Source organism: Podarcis erhardii (genome assembly GCF_964252035.2).
Source record: "Podarcis erhardii genome assembly, chromosome: 5".
Lineage (NCBI taxonomy): Eukaryota > Metazoa > Chordata > Lepidosauria > Squamata > Lacertidae > Podarcis > Podarcis erhardii.
Genome location: NC_138509.1, coordinates 73,848,655 through 73,860,796, shown reverse-complemented (window position 1 = coordinate 73,860,796; position 12,142 = coordinate 73,848,655). Strand labels below are relative to the sequence as shown.

Below are 12,142 nucleotides of genomic sequence, written 5' to 3'. Positions count from 1 at the left end.
CAGTGGTGCCCTGTGTGACACCAAAATTGGGTGCCCCCTCACCTTTCATGCTTCATTCAAAATAATAGTTGTAGTGTCCCCAGCAACACTCCTGCGGCTCCATACCCAGTGAGACCGAACCGATCACACTGTCCTAAATCTCCCTCTCCTATGAGGCCTCCCCATTCAGTCCTCAGTCTCACCAGGCAGCTAAGTAAGTCTTGAAACCAACCTCCCATTAGCTCCAGTGGAAGGCTGTTTTCAAACCCAATTGCCCTGTGTGTGGGTAGCATTGGAGGGTGTGTGTATGCCACATGCTGTGAAGGATGGTTTAAGACTCGCAGTGCATTGGAAGTTCCACCCCACATATACATGCACTGCCATCCATTGGAGCCAATTGTCAGGGCTGGACTTTGGAAGCGATCAGGGGAGCTGAAGGACCATCAGGATCTAAGACAACCAAGAGTTAGAATCAACAAGCCCCCCCCCTCTCTCTCTCTCTCACACACACACACAATGCAAGGTACACTATTGCTGAAGTAGATCTTGTTGCTCTAGGAAAGACTTAGTTGGAAAAGGAAGACCTTTATAGACCTTCTCGCCAAGAAGGAGCCAATGGCCAGCTGAGGTAGGTGAAACCAGGTCAGATCTTCTTTAAAAGCCTGCAGTTATGCAACTGACCACATAGGACAGTGGCCAGCAGTTCCGGACACCAGTGGAAAGCTGTTTCCAACCCTAATTTCTCTGTGCAGAGAGCATTTTACAGGGCTCAGCTGGGGAAGGAAAAATTCACCATCCCGTACCCATGTGCTGCAATCCCCCCACTCCACAAAATTTCCCCTGTGCGACAATTAGGATTGAATGAAGCCTCCCACTGGAGGCAATGGGAGGTTGTTTTTAAGTCTGCTTTCTGCATGGGTGTAATTTTCATAGAAGATGCAGCTGGGAAGAGAAAAGTGAATTCTCTCTTCAGCTGCAATCTCCATGAAGATCAGCTCCCCCCCATCTCCATCAGTTAGGTTTCAAAATAGCTAAAACGCTGAATTCAAGCTTAATTGCAGGATTGTGTGAAAGGGAGGGAGAAGTGAAAGATGGTTGTATTCATGTATACTGTATGCATGAATTGGTGCATTAAAGTGTGAGAATGGAGGCGTGGATGTATATGAATGGGTGGGTGGATAAGCCATCCTCAGGCTTCTTTATGAAGAAGGGCTGGATATAAATTAAATTTTTTTGGGGGGTGAATCAGGCTATGTGTGTGAGAGAAGCAGATATCTGTGTATATAGGGCCGGCTCACCCATGAGGTGTCTTCGGGCAGCAGAATGCTGCAGGGTGGTGCCCCTGTGAGTGCCCTGGCTGCCCCCTCTGCTGCTGCCAGAGAGGCAGCATCAACTTCTGGTGAGATCTTGCTAGAGTTCTGTCATGCAAGCCTAATAAGTGGTGCTTCAGCAGAGGGGCAGCAGCAAAAGGGGGGCAGTGAGCACGGCACCTTCTAGTTTTGCCTCAGGCGGCAAAATGGGACAGGCCACCCCTGCATGTATATATACATTCACGCACGGAGGGAGAGAGAAGGAGAGAGAGAGAGAATGGGGTGGTCCCACTCACAGCCGGCATTCAACCCCAGAACCCAGGTTAGCCATGAAGGACTGGGTCTCCAGGCAAATAAAATTTCCCACCCTGATGTAGACAGTACTAGATCTGAATAGATCAATGGTCTGACTCAGTAGAAGTCAGTTCCCCTCTGTCCCTGTGTAACTGAGCATAGGGATCAGGCTGTTAGTGATTTTAAAGGTGGAGGGAGAAGAAATATAGATAGATATTTTGTGGTTTCAGTTGGATATTTGCTCTTCTGATGCTTTTATGCAGTTTTATGGTTCACATTACATTTCTGTAGTAACTCTAGCCAAGAGCATCCCTAGTGAAATCAGGCAGCATCAAGTATAAACTTGGCCCACGGTCCAGAATGCGAATGAAGTTTTTGGACAGTGAAAAGCTAAAGCAAGCCAAACTGAGACAAATGAAAACCCTGCTGTGCTGTCGCGGAGCAATTCATTATTCTGTATTTTAGAACTGTGTTTGGAAAATGGACAGAGAAATCCTAAGGGCCAACGCTCCGTAGTAGAGCAGATTTTTTTTGCATGCAGAAGGTTCCAGGTTAACTTTTCAGCACCTTCAGGTAGGGCTGGCTCCTGCCTGAAACCCCAGAGAGCAGCTGCTGGTCAGTGTAGACAACTGCTGTGCAAGAATTACAAGCCTGGTAGATGAAGGGAACGCAGTGGATGTAGCCTACCTTGATTTCAGCAAGGCATGTGACAAGGTGCCCCATGATATTCTTGTAAAGAAGCTGGTAAAATGCGGACTTGATTATGCTACCACTCAGTGGATTTGTAACTGGCTGACTGACCGAACCCAAAGGGTGCTCATCAATGGTTCCTCTTCATCCTGGAGAAGAGTGACTAGTGGGGTGCCACAGGGTTCTGTCTTGGGCCCGGTCTTATTCAACATCTTTATCAACGACTTGGATGATGGACTCAAGAGCATCCTGATCAAATTTGCAGATGACACCAAACTGGGAGGGGTGGCTAACACCCCAGAGGACAGGATCACACTTCAAAACGACCTTGACAGATTAGAGAACTGGGCCAAAACAAACAAGATGAATTTTAACAGGGAGAAATGTAAAGTATTGCACTTGGGCAAAAATAAATAAATGAGAGGCACAAATACAAGATGGGTGACACCTGGCTTGAAAGCAGTACATGTGAAAAGGATCTAGGAGTCTTGGTTGACCACAAACTTGACATGAGCCAACAGTGTGACGCGGCAGCTAAAAAAGCCAATGCAATTCTGGGCTGCATCAATAGGAGTATAGCATCTAGATCAAGGGAATTAATAGTGCCACTGTATTCTGCTCTGGTCAGACCTCACCTAGAGTACTGTGTTCAGTTCTGGGCACCACAGTTCAAGAAGGACACTGACAAACTGGAACGTGTCCAGAGGAGGGCAACCAAAATGGTCAAAGGCCTGGAAACGATGCCTTATGAGGAACGGCTAAGGGAGCTGGGCATGTTTAGCCTGGAGAAGAGGAGGTTAAGGGGTGATATGATAGCCATGTTCAAATATATAAAAGGATGTCACATAGAGGAGGGAGAAAGGTTGTTTTCTGCTGCTCCAGAGAAGCGGACACGGAGCAATGGATCCAAACTACAAGAAAGAAGATTCCACCTAAACATTAGGAAGAACTTCCTGACAGTAAGAGCTGTTCGACAGTGGAATTTGCTGCCAAGGAGTGTGGTGGAGTCTCCTTCTTTGGAGGTCTTTAAGCAGAGGCTTGACAACCATATGTCAGGAGTGCTCTGATGGTGTTTCCTGCTTGGCAGGGGGTTGGACTCGATGGCCCTTGTGGTCTCTTCCAACTCTATGATTCTATGATTCTAAGATGGGTCAGCAAGTCTTTATCAGTATAAGGCAGATTCCTGTGTTGCTATACTCACACCAGGGCCAGAGATATGCCACTGCTGGGAGGGGGAAACCACACAACTGGAGAATACAATAATGGCATAAAAACTACAGACCCTGTTCCCACCTCAGCAATACCCACATGCTGGCCATATCCGGAGGGAGCCAATGAACTCACAATGGTGGGAACACATGTACCCCACTCCATAAGGCCCAGTCAGCAATGCCCCTGCCCCGACTACTGTATTCCTGTCCCTACAACCTATCCCTATCAGCACTGGTTCAAATCCTCTTGTGTTGTCCTCAACCAGAGTTGTGGGACACAACACACAAAGGGAAAGGAGTGGCCTCACAATGCAGCAACTATACAACTCCTACAGCAGGCAGACAGTCAAGAACACACACACAACTCTCCTGTGATAAGCATCCAAGACGTATTCAGGAAGAAAAAGATCCTTTCCTCAAAGAGAGTGGCCAGGACACACCTTGACCAACAGCAGCAACCTCCAGTGATCACTGCATGGGGCACAGAGCTGGGAAGCAGGAGATGGGTGTTCAAGCCCCAGTGATGGGAAGGAGTTGGGATGCCTGGCAGGAGGTGGGGCAACAGTCATGTCAGGTGGCCAAAGAGAGAGCTATCCCAGGACTTGAACCCATAGTGTGAACACTGCAGCGCCCTGTTCACCAAGCCACAGGAGCAGACGGGAATTAGGGGACCACTTGTGTGTGTCATCCTCATAACCAACAGTAGATGCCAGGAGAACACCACCTACAAGAGGAGGGAGGCTGGTGGAAGAGCTTCTGTTTTACATGTTGGAGGTCCCTGGTACAAATACCTAGGACAGCTCCACCCTAGGAATGGGGATGCCCAGGCATACCTGAGCCAATCAGCAGGAGCATCTGAGTGGACCAATAGCCTGATATAAGGCAAACAGTCCCCGTCCCTCGCCTGCAATCCACACCCAATGTTCCCTGATAGATCAGTCTTACTAGGAAGCACCTCAGCAGGACTCATTGTAATGTCCCTCCATCATCATTCCTTTCCCTTCACCCCTTATTGACTACTTCATGTATCTTGGCGGCAGCACCCATCCCACCTGTGCACCCTCACAGTCCAGAAAGCCTGATGGAACAGAAAGAGGAGACATCACTGCCCCTGAGCCCTTCACACTCCCTCGCTGCCCTCCCATCACCAGGGTCTCACCTTGAGGCTACTTGAAGCCAGATCCTAACAGGCAGACAGATTGCCAACCCTAGCCACAAAGACACAACACATTTGTCACAAGCCCCTAACATGAAAGCCATTATTGAACATTGTGTCAGACACAGTGATTCAGCACAGGTGATAATCACCCCCACCCAGAAGTGCCCTAACCCTCTGAACTGCGTGAATGTTGTACAACAAGTATTCTTTTATCCATTTTGTCCCTTTTTCTTTTCTTTTCTTTGTGCTGCAGTGCTTAGGATGCAAAATTTAACATGCACTCCAAAAATAAAGGACTGGGCTTTAAACAAATGAGGAAACAGATTCTTCTACGAAGGATTTTTCTTCATTCAGGAAGAAAAGCATTTTACTATAACGTTATTAGATGAGGGAGGGGTGAACCAAATGGAAAACAAATTGACCACATTCCAATACAAGGTTGGAATGCTAATACAAAACCAGTCAAGTTTTTATTAGGTTAAAGTTAAACAGAGTTTTGTGCCTCAAGTACTTGGCTCTGCAGAGACATAGAAAAATATTTCCTATGATGGCAGCAAAATCAACAAAAGATGAAAAATGTAAACTTGACAGAAAGCTTATTGAAGTAAACAGAGGTCACATATATACTGTGACAATCGTATACTGAGAAGCTATTGCAGGGGTAGCCAATGTGGTACCTTCTGGATGTTGCTGGACTACAGTTCCCATCATCTGTGACCATTGGGCATGCTGGCTGTGGCTGATGGGCATTGTAGTCTAACAACATCTGGAGGGCAACACACTGGCTACCCTTGGATTATATTATTTGGCAGAAGAAGCCCTACTATGCTGTTGGAACACCTCAGATGTCAGAACATTCCAGAGCTGCTCTGATGGTGAAAATAGGGAGGTTGAACAACTGCTGAGAGACACACATTTTTGTTTCAATCTACCTTTTATTAATTCTCATATCTTTGTTCATTTTTAAAGTGGGTGTGAATTGTAATTTGATGGTTTCGTATTGAATGAGATTACTTTGTACACTTATCTTGTGAGATCAATTGCCCTGGAAGTCAGTTTATTAATCTCCAGAAGCTGCCAACTCTCCACGGGCCACTTTGACAGGAGGGCCATCAATCATCTTATGTCCTATTACATCAGGTAATTGAAGGTTCAAGCTTGCTTCCATTCAAGCCACAACTGCAATAAATTGTTTCTTCATTTTGCAGCTCCGGTTAGGATTCAATCTGAGGCTGCAGAGAATTGCAAGAGTATTTGTAGCTGGCATTGTTATTATTATTATTATTATTATTGGGACAGCTACTTCTGTCACTGTACAGGGTAGCAGAAAAAGTTATTCCCCCCTTTTTTTAATGACTTTTAACTTCATGGAAAGAACTGGGCACACACTTGGAGCACAATCCTAACCCTTCCTTTGCAAGCAGCTTAGAACTTTCCTTTGCCCGCAGTGATATGACACCAAGCACAGTTGTCTGTGGTTTTCTCAAAGAAGTGAGCCTCAAGCCCCAGTGGAACAGAAAAAATGTTTTTTGCCTGTACCTACAGTTACTACAAGAAGTTTAAGAATATAGGGTTACTAGTAGGAGTCATACATAAGGCTGCAAGATTGCTAGTTGGAGATTCATGCTATATGTTTAAATTAACAGACAAAGTAGAAGTTGAAGCAACTTTTGTCTCCAGCTTCATTGATTAATTTAAAGGAAATGTGTGGCTGGCAATGCTATAGAAACAAAACCATGGCCACATATCTCTAAGGAAAGCTTAGGTGACCCAGAACAACATGAGCATTTGAGGAGATCTTAAATGCATGCATAATTAAAGTAGCAGTGAAAGGATGGGATGGCAAGGCAAGGTGCATGTAACAAAGGGATTCAACACTGCACCCATTGAAAGGAAGAGAGCTACACTGCAGTCATGCCTTTAATTAGCTGTATGAGCAGGTTTGTCAAGAGTGGAATCTCCTAATGAGTTATAGTAGGTTTCCTGTTGTTGTTCATTTAACAGGCATAGTCATGGGGATTTAATGACTGGATAACAGTTGAAGCTAACAACACATAAATACTTGGGAAGGAAGTGGAAGCACTGTTCAACAGAGTATTGGAAAAAATAATAGCAACAGAAATACCCATGAGAGGATGCTCTGATCTGAGAGTTAAATGCAAGGCTGCCATGTATTATCATTATTATTAGTATACTGCCCTTCGTCTGAAGATCACAGGGCAGTTCACAACATAAAAATACAAAATGAGACTACAAAATACATAATAAGAGCAAGAACAAATCAATAATACTCCCCCCACTCACTCCCACAAACAAACTTATAAGACCATAGAATGTTAATTAGCCAAAGGCCTGGTACAACCACCAGGGTACTGGAACTATTAAAATGTGTGTGTGTAATAATAATTTTGTTATACCAGTATAATTTTTTTTTTTAAAAAAAAAACCTCATAATGAATAGTATATATACTGAACCACAGGAATATAGTGAAGTGTCTATCTAAATTTACATAAAAGTGTGTCAGCCCCCCTATGTAGCATAAGACCAAAGGTCTGCATGACTGCTTCTCAATAGATGCCGCTGTGGAAAAACAGCAGGCATTCTCAGTGAGATTGATTCAAAGTAAACATCAAACGAACGGTTCGGTTTTTGCAAGAACTGAACAGAAATCATATTAGTTCTCTTCCCCCACCTTTTATATCATACAATAAATGCTTTCCAGTTTCTTCTGAGGTGTCAATATTTTCATCCTCAACTGCCCTTGAGGTTGTCCCACTTCAAAAAGAATTCCAGTGTTGCCTGGCATTCTGACTGGTTGGCTCCACAGAAGACCTGGATGTGTTACCAGAAATTCCATCTGATTTCCTCACACATGGAACACATTACCACTATTGTCTCAGCAATGCAATTCCTTAGAAAATTGGAGGGCCTGCTGTGTCTCAGACTAGCTCAGGTAATGCTGCTTTCCAGCTACTCCACAATTATATTTAAGTGCGTGTATGTCTGCTTCTTATCTCAGATATAATGGTAGATATCAAGTGTGAGTTGACTGAAGATGAAAGGATGCCATTTTAAAGTAACAGGAAGGATGAGAATGTTTACATTTTAACAACTTTACTTTCAAATATATGCTTGAAACCACATAAAACAGTGGATCTTGTTATTCCCTTCCCCCGAGGCAGAATCGGTATCTAATCAATGCCAGTTAATTATAATATGCAGTCTTTAAATTACATAACTGCTTTGATTCCTATATACTCAAATTTGTTCTCTTAGTTAGCAATCCCCATACTATTAGGAATTTTATATACCTGGGACAGCAGACTGAAGGATAATGCTTTGCTCCTTCAAGCTTTTGCACATCCTGAATTCAAGCTGAGTCTGTGTGCACCTGTGCTCCATGGCTTACGTATCACATCCATGTGAGTCTGGGGGTATAAGAGGACCAGCTGGGTGATGGTGAAAAAAAGGCAGCCCTGAGTCCAAGGTAGATGCTTACAAGGGCAGTGGACATGAGCCTTTGACTTTTATTTAAAAGGAGCACAAGCTGGTCCAAAGAACACAGTTTTCTACCTGGGCATAAATGTACCGTATTTTTCGCTCCATAAGACGCACCAGACCACAAGACGCACCTAGTTTTTGGAGGAGGAAAACAAGAAAAAAAATATTCTGAATCCCAGAAGCCAGAACAGCAAGAGGGATCGCTGTGCAGTGAAAGCAGCAATCCCTCTTGCTGTTCTGGCTTCTGGGATAGCTGCACAGCCTGCATTCACTCCATAAGACGCACACACATTTCCCCTTACTTTTTAGGAGGGAAAAAGTGAGTCTTATAGAGCAAAAAATACGGTAATTGCAATTGGTAGATGCTGAACAACAGTGGGCCCAGGACAGAACCCCATGGCACCCCACTCGTCACTTTTCTCCAGGATGATGATGAACCATTAGTGAGCACTTTTTGGGTTTGGTCAGTCAACCAGCTACAAATCCGCCTAACATGTTATCAGTTGCTAGAAACCACAGGAGGGGAGAGTGCTCCCTGTTGTGCTCCCTGGTTTCTCATAGGCATCCGGTTGGCCACTCTCAAACCAGCATGCTAGACTAGATGGGTCATTGGCTTGACGCAGCAGGCTACTCTTATGGTCTTATGCCCCCTGGGTGTTGTTGGACTTTAAATCCCATTAGCCTCAGCCAACATGGCCAATGGTAATTATAGTCCAACACAGGTTCCTCATTCATGCCCAAAATAGTCTTTACAGAGCATGGCAGTGGCTAAATAATGACAAAGGCATTGATTATTACAATATCAGTGGCGATGCTGACTTCCTTGTTCCTTTCAGCTTCTGCAAAGAGCTACCCTTGTATGAGGGTGGTCCCCTCAAGAGCTCAGCAAAAGTTTGCTTTCTTGGGCTGCAGAAAAGCTCGCCTTGAAGCGCCCTATGCAGATTATGTTCTGTGGATAATCAGAGGATGCCATCCCTCAGCTCTGTAATTTCAGCCCATTTTATGATCATTATAAAAGGAACAGTAAACATTATTAAAATGAACAGCCAGCCTTTCAATTTACTTGGGTGGACACAGCAAATAATTTCTCAGCGTCCCTGGCTTTGCTTATTTGAATTGTTTTAATTAAATTAAAAGTGTGACTTGATCCTGCATCAAAACAAAAATTTCAATAAACTAAAACCACCATTACAATAATATGTAACAGCACATGTGAAAAGGGTCGAGGGGTCTTGGTGGACCACAAGCTTAACATGAGTTACTAGTGTGATGCAGCATCAGAAGAAGAAGAAGAAGAAGAGGAGGAGGAGGAGGAGGAGGAGGAGGAGGAGGCAGCAAAAGCTAAGGCTATTCTAGGCTGCATCACAGAAGTATAGTGTCCAGATCAAGGGAAGTAATAGTACCACTCTATTCTGCCTTGGTCAGACCACACCTGGAATACTATGCACCCACAATTCTGCACCCACAATTTAAGAAGGCTGTTAACAAGCTGGAACGTGTGCAGAGGAGGGCAACCAAGATGGTCAAGGGTCTGGAAACCAAGCCTTATGAGGAGCAATTGAAGCAGCTGGGTATGTTTAGCCTGGAAAAGAGGAGACTGAGGGAAGATATGATAGCCATCTTCAAATATCTTAAGGGCTGTCATATGGAAGAGGGAACAAGCTTGTTTTCTCCTGCTCTGGAGGGTAGGACTCAAACCAATGGTTTCAAGTTACAAGAAAACAGATTCCGACTAAACATATGGAAAAACTTTCTGACAGTAAGAGCTGTTTGACAGTGGAACAGTCTCCCTTGGGAGGTTGTGGACTCTCCTTCCTTGGAGGTGTTTAAGCAGAGGTTGGTTGGCTATCTGTCATGGATGCTTTAGCTGAGATTCCTGCATTGCAGGGGGCTGAACTAGATGACTCTCTATGATAAAATAGAGAAGAGGCCATACAACTGACACAATAAATACAGTATAATTAGAACAGCTTATAATTATTATTTTTTGCTAAATAAAAAATAGTTTTAGCCTTTCTCCAGAAAGACAACAAAGGACAAGTACTAGCTGAGGACCTCAGGGCAGTGTTCCAGGGATGTAGAGACAAAATTCAGATATGACATGTGGCATACTATAGGATGCTGAAAAATCTAGTTAAGACAAAATAGTTGAACTGTATCTAAATATTTTGGCTTACCTGATTTACAGATCAAGCTTTAGTCGATTCTGGGATACAATCCCTGCCACAATCTTTTTTAAAACAGTCTCTATAAGAAGCAGAAGAGGCACACTGAAAAAACACACACCCAGTATTCCACAAGTATTTAAAATGCAAATGGTATTAAAGGCCAGCCTGTTTAGAATCTTTGTGTGGATTCCCTACAATGCTGGCTTTAAGACATGATTTTACTACTATGATTTTACTACTTTTGGTACAGTGGATGACTTCAGATGTTCATATATGACATCAGATTCCACATCTGTGTACACCTGTTGCTGAAAAACACATCTGAAGCATTTCATCCCAGCAGGGAACTTAAGCAACTCTGAAAAGATGCCCATTTTAGAAGGGATCAGTTTCAGCAGCCAAGTTTTTGCTATATTATAGTTTGGGTTTTGATTTTATTATTTGTTTTTAAAGATTGTATTTCGCTGTTCGCCACCTTTGGGTGCAAGAAATTGTCTGTATATTTTTTCCATTCTTTTGTTGACAGCACAGCTTTATGCATAGTGCAGGAAATTCCCCTCCTATTCACTTTAACAGCAAGGGGGAGAATTCGAAAACAGATCAAGTGTTGAAACATGCCCCAACCATGACGCCAGGATGGAGGGTAAGATATTGTGTAATTCCACACCCAATCACAGCACTCCAGCATATGAACTTCTTGTGACCCCCGAGTTACAAAACCAAAGGTTGCAGAGATCCCAGCTAAGAAGCTGGACCTTGACTCTGAGCCTGAGGTTGGTAACTAGGGGGCTGCTAAATCCAAAACTGGTGTGCAGGAGCCCCCTGGACCAGATCCCACAGCACTAGGGCCTATAGAACCAGAGCTGGGGCCCACATGGCTGTCTTCCCCTGGGCTTGAGGAACTGGATGCCTTCCAATCTACCTCATCAGTCCAACAGCACACCAGGCAGGAAGTGATGAAGAAGTGGCAGTCTGCAAACCAGAGGCATAGCCCTTTATAGACTGCAGTTCTCACAAAAGGGGTGCAGCCTAGGAGTCTGGACTAGAGGCAGGGGCTCAAAGGCCTCAGTCCACCTCTAGCTTTTGTTGGAGCAAGTGGCTCACTCAGAGCTCTCCATGGTGCTGCTACACTTCACCCTGCCTTGGGCTCCTTTATCAGACCAAAAATAAATACAAAATATAAAGACCAATTCAGGCAACAGGATGTACAGTATGAGGCTGTCTTGCATTATGCCATATGCATTTAGGGCTCACAAAGGGTACTGGAGATGGAAAACCTTGGAGAAAGGACACTTTTCACAGAAAGGCTGCACTTTGCAGAAAACAGCCCGGCCTCACAACACGCATGGGAACTTGAGCACACTGATGACGTTTATCTGCCTGGAACCCTGCCTTGGGATGCCCGGCAGAAACACCCAACACAAGCTCAGTGCCAACAATGGGGGTTGCCAGGACAATGCATACACAGGCAAGTGAATGTGGGGGGCACATATAGCTGCTGCCACTTCCTGGATCTCTACCTCGACTTCTGTTCAACAACAGGTGCTTGTTTCTCCTTCTTGCTGCCAATTGATTACCACATCCTATTGCCACCTCCTGCCTGCGCCTAGGAAACAGCAGGAGGAACAAAAGGACTCTAGAGCCGATGCTTTGCGAAAGAGCATATTGTATAGCTTGGGCCAGCAGCTCCCTGTTCAAAATATTGCTTCTATTCTGGCTCTGCTTCTGATTCGCTCTGGCAAATTTCACTATTATCAGGAGACCTAGTAGAGACAACAGGGAAATACAGTGGTACCTCGGGTTAAGCATTTAATTCGTTCCGGAGGTCC

At 44.5% G+C, this 12,142-nt stretch overlaps 1 protein-coding gene across 1 annotated transcript in view; it reads left to right on the top strand.

Moving 5' to 3' along the window:
• PAQR9 (progestin and adipoQ receptor family member 9) overlaps positions 1–12,142 on the top strand; it is a 54,503-nt gene that overhangs the window by 35,019 nt on the left and 7,342 nt on the right. The window lies entirely within an intron of this gene.